Source organism: Scomber scombrus, chromosome 2 (assembly GCF_963691925.1).
Source record: "Scomber scombrus chromosome 2, fScoSco1.1, whole genome shotgun sequence".
NCBI classification, from domain to species: Eukaryota; Metazoa; Chordata; class Actinopteri; order Scombriformes; family Scombridae; genus Scomber; species Scomber scombrus.
In genome coordinates, this window is record NC_084971.1 from 26,916,526 (window position 1) to 26,925,385 (window position 8,860).

Here is an 8,860-nt window from a genome sequence, read left to right on the forward strand (position 1 = left end):
CCGGATGGAGAAATGTACATTATTGCAGCAGCAAAGAGAGTGTCAATAAGAAGAATAAAGAACAATGAATAATAAGTAGGAGTACAAAAGCAATAACACAGTCGTAAAAATATAGGAAAATAATTGTAATAGTATCATTATGTACTCATATAAAGACAGGTTACAAATGAAAGGGAAAATCAACAAATCAAGTGAAACTACATGTCACTCTTCCAAAAGATATTCCCTCATTTGGTGTTTTGATTTTGGTGGTGGAGAGCTCTGTCTGACATGTCGGCCCAAAATCCCCCACAGGTGGAGTCGAAATCTGGTGACTGTGAAGGCCATAGCATATGATTTACATTATTTTCATACTCATCAACCATTCAGTGATCCCTCCTGCCCTTTTGATGGGGGCACTGTCATCCTGGAAGAGACAACATCAGAATAGAAATGTTTCATCACAGGATAAAAGTGCTTTTGTATTGATTTTCAGTGACTCTACTCTCTAAGGGGACAAGTGGACCGAAACCATGCCACCAAAATGCCCCCCGCAGCATAACAGCACCACTAGATCCCCTCATTGTAGGTGTCAAACATTCAGACCTGTACCAGTTTGTCCTTTAATTCGTCACCTGTCTGTACGTCAGTGGGGTGGACAAAACATTAGGAACACATTTCAATATAATGCACTACAATACACCATAACCTCAATGATTAACATAAAGTAGAAGTATCACCTTTCTGACAATGTGAGCAAAAACTGAAAATGTACCAGTTTGATAAAAGACTTTATGGTGTGGTTATAATGAATTTCATTAGGTTGCACAGGTGTTCCTAATAAACTGCTTGAGTATAGTTTAACCTTTAACAGACTATAATGAAGTTATTTGCATACATTTTTTCTAAAAGTCAAAAGTCAAGGGTCAACACTCAAAAGTGAAACACATTGTCTAGATGCTGAAAAATGCCTAAATGCTTCATTATTTTGAGATGAAGTACCAGTCAAAAGTTTGGACACACTTTCCCATTCCCTTAAATAAGAAAGTGTGTATACTGTCAAGGGAAAATGTCCCAATAAAATATCAATAACACTGAGCAACATCCCCACCCTGATAACCTTTACACAGTTCATTACAGATAGATGTGCAATTCTGTACAATAATATCAACTGACAAATAATTCAGTATCACTTTCAGATGCGTCTTATAAGCATTAATAAATGGATTTATCCATGGTTAATATTTAATTTACTGATGCTTCATAGATTATTCATAAGAGGGCATTAATTATGAACAACTTCTGGGTTGCCAGATTGTGGGAAATGCTCCTCCAGCATCAGACTTGCTTTATCTATTTATCCCTTTAACTCATCATGCAGTTCCAACCTTATTAACCTTATTTACAACTGCAGACTCCATGAATTGCTCAAAGAACTCAGATTTATCAACATGCATTTGACAGACAAGATTTTTGCTGATGGTTTATTATAAACTGAGACAATTAACAAGGCCGAAACCTCAACAGTTTGAATGTGGACAGAGATAGAGACAGATAGTTTTTCAGCGATGGCATTGAGTTTTACTGATTTATACACAAAAACGCCATTAAACAAACTTTTACTACACCACTTACACCTTCTGTTGTCATGTTGTTTCTTACATGCTCTACATATGGTTTGTTACTTACAGTATGTTAAAGTCTATTTTTAAAATCTGTCCTAAAACAGCAGTCAGGTGCCCAAATTAACAATGACATGTTTTTCTTGCTGTAATCATTTCTTCTGTTCATGACCCCTTCATAATGCACTTTATCTGAAGCTAATATGAGGCTTCAGCCATCTGAGTTAGTCAAGTCATGTATGTCTTTCAAGGATACTGTTTTTTAGAGCCAGATTCCCTCTTTTTGTTACTATACCTCCATTCCAGCTGGACAGAGGGTTAGAATAAGGACTGTAACTGTGCGAGATATCACTTTATTTGATTAACACAGACAATTGAAGCCTCATATAATCTTCAGATAAATGTTTAAACACATTTATTTATTAAAACAGGGACGTTGGATCTTTTTCTACAGAGAGTGAAACCTGTTCCAATATTCATTTGGGCCCCTTAATATTGTTTCCAGACTTTAAAAACGGTGGACTTGTCCTTTAATGCCAAGGCCACTGGCTCCATGGATGTGTTGTTGTTGGTATTCTGTCTTGAGTTTAAAATAAAAACACAAGTCCTCCCAAAACCCTAATCCTTGCCCAATGTTCTCTTTTCATTAGGACAATTTTCCACATCTTCTCTCCGTCAAGAAGTCCGACTGCAGTGTTTACGCCTTTACAAACCAACCTGTGTCCCTGAGTAAAGTTAAGCTTCTCTCACAGGCAAGACAACAGGGGACCCTCAGCTTGACAGCCTCCCTACCAGAGAAATGGGAGCTTGTTTCAGACTAATCATCCACAGGATCCAGGATGTTTCAGGGCCAGTTTTCTACTACAAGAATAAGCTGCCCCACACATGCCAGTTGGGTTTACGCAGACCTTGAGTGGTCCAGCAGACTTTCTCTCTGCCCACCAACTGTCTGCTGTTACTAAGATGGTGACTGTGAGCCAAAGGAAGTGGACCCAGCGGACACTGGCCAGCTGGATGAAGCAGCAGACGTGGAGGTTGAAGGCTGTGTGGATGAGTAAGGGCCAGAGGAAGTGGACTCACCAGAGAAAACTCATTTTGGATGAGACTGATTGTGAGCAATGCTAATTAATCAGCATTCATCCCTTCCAATATCAAAGGAAACACAAAGACCGAGTGATGTTTTTTAATGGTACATCAGTGATTTCAGTCAGTGTTGCCATCAAAAAAATTGTATCTAATTTTTATCTTTTTAATTGGGATCACATGGCTTTATCTCACGTTTTTCTTCTACAAAAAAATCATCTCAGTTCAGTCAGTTTATATTAAACTGGTTGGTCCATCTCACTAGTTGAGACTGAACTATTGGATGGATTTCAATATTAGGGGTCCTCAAAGGATGAATAACACTGACTTCACTAAATACTCACACTTCCTTTGTACCACAATGGATTTATGGTTGACAACCCTCTAATTCTTGGTCTTCTAACTAACCAAAATCAACTAAAAACTAAAAATAGTATTGACCGACATTGTCTTTATCTACCAGTCCAAGAAAACAGTTCAGTCAGTTCATATTAAATCAGTCTGCTGATTTACAGAGGCCAACTCAAAAATGATGTGGTGTTGCATTCCTTAATTTCTAGGACAGAGGGCGCTGTTGGATAATAGTTGATGCAAACAAAATCAGATGGCTTCTAATTAAAAATTCTCCCTTTTTTATCCCCCAGAATTAAAAAAAACAAAAAAAAGAAGAGGAAGGAAGAGACGTTGAATGAAATGCGCGGTCAGCAAGCAAGGTATCAGCAACAAACCATGAAGAGGCTGTGTCAGTCACGCTCACAACATCATGTTCTTATTGACTCAATCATGAAGTTTAGTGTCGAGCATAGAAGACGTGGAGGCGCACACACACACGCACACACACATACACACACACACACACACACACACACACACACACACACACACCCTAAGAACAAGTTATTGTATTAAAATCAAACGACTCCTTCATTTAAAAATCCCAAAGCAGCATCTGTGAGGTGTGTGTCTGCACATATTTTTTGCATGTATGAGGAGGAGATGTAAGCAGATTAAAATTCATCAAGACAGCAACATACACTTCTCATGTAATTAGCCTAAAAGCCTTTTTCATCAGGCTTGGAACAACACACACACACACACACACACACACTAATGGACACCACCGCGGTCTGCTTATATGCTCTAATATTCCACGTTTACCTCTTAACATTGCTGAAAAAAAGTCTGTGTGATGGCACTGTTGATGCCTGGGTGTGTGTTTTTGTGTTTGTATGAGTTATTTATATGCTAATGAATCTGGAAGGACATGTTGAGTGGTAAGAGAGTGTGTGTGTGTGTGTGTGTGTGTGTGTGTGTGTGTGTGTGTGTGTGTGTGTGTGTGTGTGTGTGTGTGTGTGTGTGTGTGTGTGTGTGTGTGTGTGTGTGTGTGTGTGAGAGAGAGTGTGGGAGAGGATGGTTGGTGTCACCACAGTCGGAGAACAGATGGTGGAGGAGAACCTTTAAGACGTAGACTATACGTATGTCGCCTTTCTGTTAGAAGACATAACAACACGGCTGCAGCGCCATCCTGAACTATGTTTACCCCCCCAATATCCTCTTTCCTGTTATTCCCACTTTACTCTGATGAAATATTGTTATTCAGGCACACTGTCTGGATGCCTGTCTGACTTGAGGTACTTTGGCACCAAACACACCTTCTGTACCTGACTGAAATGCCAAATGCAGCTGTTAGGGATGATTGACAGGCCCACACTCCAGTCAGCGCAACATGCTTGTCTTCTTTCCGCTCTCTAATGGCAGAGCCGCTCTGACTGCTCCATGCCAGAAAGATGAGACCCAGTGGGTTGAGTGGCAGTCAGTATACTTTTCTTTGTGTTTGAATTTGAGATGCTTTTGCAACATTAAAGGATAAATTCATTTTTATTACAGTCCAGGTCTCATATTAATACTTCATATGGAGTGAATTATTATGTGGATGTAGAATATATACAATATTGATGTTTAGTGTCACCTCATGACTCCCCAAGGAAACACTGAGCTCAGCACAGCAGGGAGTGGGGAGTGACATAACTTACCCCAAGGGGAACACAGACTCAGAGCCTAAAGGTGAATGTTGCTTTTGAAACTGCTTTATGAACAGTATAAGCTAATGCTAGCTTGGAGCCGATGCTGGAAAAAGTATTCAAATCCTTTAATTAAGTAAAAATACCAATTTAGAAATGTAAAAATACTGCATGAAAAATCCTACTTAAGTAAAAGTACATAAGTATTAGCAGCAAAATGTACTAAGTATTAAGAAAAAAGTACTCAATTAGTCCCTCTGACTGATTATTATATATGACATCATTAGATTATTAATAGAGAAGCATCAGTGTTAGAGCAGCATTTTACTGTTGTAGCTGCTGGAGGTGGAGCTAGTTTACACTACTTTATATACAGTTAACTAGTTTAGTCCAGTGAGATGATTAATTGGAGAGGAAAGAAGAAAAAACAAAGCTCTGAGACACAAATGTGTTTTCAGTTTCATCTTTAACAATGTGATGTATTTTAAATTAATTATCCATTTTATCAAATGTTTTATCTGAAAGTAACTAAAGCTGTCAAATAAATTTAGTGGAGTAGAAAGTACAATATCTCCGCCTGAAATGTAGTGGAGTGATATTATAAAGTAGTATTTTCATTTAATACTTTAGTATATATATTTAAGTATAATTAAGTATAAGTATCAAAATTGTACCTAAGTACAGTAATTGAGTAAATGTATGAAGTTAACTTGAAGCAAAATTAGCAAGAAGTGTGTTCACACATTGATTGACAGCTGTGAGCTCCCACTCTTGATTTTGGCCCTCTCTGATTGGTTAGAAAGGCGAGGTTCACTAAAATGGAAGGAAATATAATTCTGTACTGCTGTCAGGCTGCTCCATAAACCCGGGCCACAGAAGTCTTTGACAGCACCTCTCCATATGAAGATATACTTTGAACTATATTTCAACTTAAGAAAAAACCTACATATTGTAGCTTTAATCAGGTGCACTGGCTTACATAGAGAGTTGAAAACTGTTTGACTCTGAGCTAGCTTGCAGACAACGCTACTTTTTTCACCATCATTGTTATGAAATAAATTACTGTTCTTATGAAGTTAATAGCTGAGATGTTGGAACAAGGTGCTAAAATTCAGTCGAATGGGGGAAGAGAATCTGAACGGGAGCTGCAAAATTATTACCCTTTAACATCTTGGATGAAGATGAAGTTGAACAACACATATTTCGACGACTTGTTCGTCTCGCTCCTGTTGCCTGCCCCAACGGGCTTCAGTGTAGTGATGTCATTTTGTTCCCACTTCTCAGTAAGTACTTTGGCGAGCACAGTGTAACCAATAAAAATCATGGCCAAAGGAATGAAAATAAATCCTATGTTGTAAAGTAAGCTACCCTTTAATCACATATCTTCCATACACACTATGAGAAATATATGAAAAGGTATCTAACAAAGTAGAGATTATTACAAAATCCTGACAGATTTACTGATAGGTTAGATAATCAATCAATAAATCAGAAAGATAATGGACAGATTAAACATTACATACTGTTCAGGTAAACTTTGACCCATTTATACATTCCAGAGCAGGAAAAAACACCCTTAACACATCTTCTTTCAGCATGTTTATTTATAACTAACATGTTGAAACTACATAAACTAACAACATTATATAGTGAAATATTTAAACTTTTTTGTGCACATTTTTGTACATAGCAGATGGATAAACAACATCACCATTTCTATTCCCATTCAGTAACATGAATTGAATTCATGATGGCTGTTATGTTCTCCTGTTTTATGTAAAATAGACCATAATATAGTATAGTGTGATTGCGAATAGTGTAAAAGCTAAAAAAATTACATTCTGCCGTCTGAAAGCTTCATTAAAAATGAATTACCTATTTATTAGGCGGGTATCTACGAATGAAAAACAGACTGGTGGTTCAGAAATTTGGTGTTACATTGTTGATACTGTGAAGAGTCAGAATATGAGCAGTATGTAAGGGTTAATTGAGTTTTGAATTCATTATGACAAGATAAAAAGGATAAAAAGAAGTTCTGCACGCTCGGCTCCATTTTTAGTTCTTTTAATCACAGATGCTGCGACAAAGTCTTTTCCTATTTATCCTGTGTGAATCCTGCTATCAGCACCAGCCCCTTACAAAGACTACAGTGTGCTTTGCCTATTATTTTACTTAATTAATCATTAATAGATTCATACACAGTTGGACAGTGACTCAAAATCGTCTCTCATTCATGCATGTTGTTGCCCATTGCAACGGTGACGTCTTTTTGTTGATATCATCCAGTTTTGTTCATATCATTATAAACAACAATATTGTTTATATTATTGTTGATATTATCCAAACATTCCAGCCAAACGTTGAATAGATGTCCATGGTGCCAGCAGGTGCGGGTCCATTGATTGCTTACTGTGGAGCCGACACTTTGGCTGGCTCCTCAAATTAATACACGTGAACGCTGTACTTCAACACCTCACCACCCACCAGCTTTACCCTGTCTGCAGGCCAGCGTTTTCCATTTTACACTTGAGGCATTTAGCTGGCACTCTTATTCAGAGTCGATTAGACGGGATGGACAGTCGAGTGAGCTTCAGTTCTTGTACGGCTGAAATTATCAGCATGTTGAAAATCAGAAATTTGTCTTGTACTCTTATCATGTAATTTTCTTGTAGCTCTACAGCAGTCATGTAACAGCTAAAAGGCTCAGAAAATAAACATGAAGGAGTTTTTTTTTTTTAAAGAAAGTAAATGAAATGAAGAAGACAATGTTATTCATGGGGAGGGACTGGTGTCAAGTGTTGCTTAGTTGTTGTATGTTTAGTTTAAATAGAGTCATTTTGCAGATGTGGTCGATTAAAAAGGTGATTCATCCACCATTAGGCAGCCATGAAGAGAAAAAAAAACTGGGTGTGGAGTGGATTGATTAACAAGCTGTCTTTAAGGAAAGCCTTGTTTTCCCGGTGTTGGAGATGGCCCACAGCAGGGAGAGATAGGGAACGCAATGAGTAAAAGCAAAAGAAAAAAGAGAGATAGATTTAGAGCCCCACAGGCCTATGGTGCACTCACACAGGTGTTTCCACTTAATTTGACTGATTAGACCACTTTTCAGGGCTTTGTAGACAAAACCAGACTGCGCTTGTTTGAAATCTCCATCACTCTCTTGATAGTTTTGTTGCACCTGTTAGGGCGGACGACATTCATCTATGTCACTCTTAAGGCCTCGGCGCGTTTCAAATGAAGTAGGTCATACAAGGTGTTGCTCATGTTTGAAGGCGAAAGTGTTTACACCTGTTCCAAATCACCACACTCAGAGTGAAAACCACCTCCTGGTGACATCTCACTGCCTCCGCAGTCTCTCTTTTGTTTATCGAGTCTTTATCGTCTCAATGTGATAAATCATCTCTCTCTTTGGAAGACATTTCTAGGCTACATTTCAATCTTACATAAAAGCCATTGAAAGAAATAGCTTGGAATTGAGAGAATGTGACTTATTCATTTTCTTGTGGGCAATTTTATTATCTCTTTATACACGGTTTAGAAAATATACTAAAAGGTTAAGATACACTTTAACTCATAACTGAAAAACAACCTTGGAACAAAATCTTTCTCAGCAGTACGTTGTGTGGCTCCTTCATATTGTATGTTTAGATAAAGTCAGGAGGACTAATTACACCTTTTCTCAGTACCACTTGGACATGTACAAAACATGCTTGATTGACATCTCTGACTGTCTCGTTGGTCTTGTTTCACCTTTCAGTTGGGACATCCTTACTGCTCTTAAGCTGCTTTATAATGAACCTGTGAGTTTGTGGTTATGAAATGGGAAGTGTGTACACAATATGCTTGATATTCAAGTGGTTACGTCATGAGAACACGGCTGCTAGACAACATGGACACCAAAATACTCCTCGTTACGTGATGATTGGCATGTGGAAGACTAACTGAGACACATTTAGCTCACGGGTGGGTAACGTAATGCAGGAAATGCAAAGGCATAATGGCAGAGGGAATGTAGTTAGGTAGTTGGGAATATCTACTCTATAGGATTAAAATTACAATACATTACCTTACCATCCACCGAAAAAATTAACTGCCATGGCCTCCACCATTTCTGAAAATGTCAACAACACACCACAACTCATAATTTACACTTTC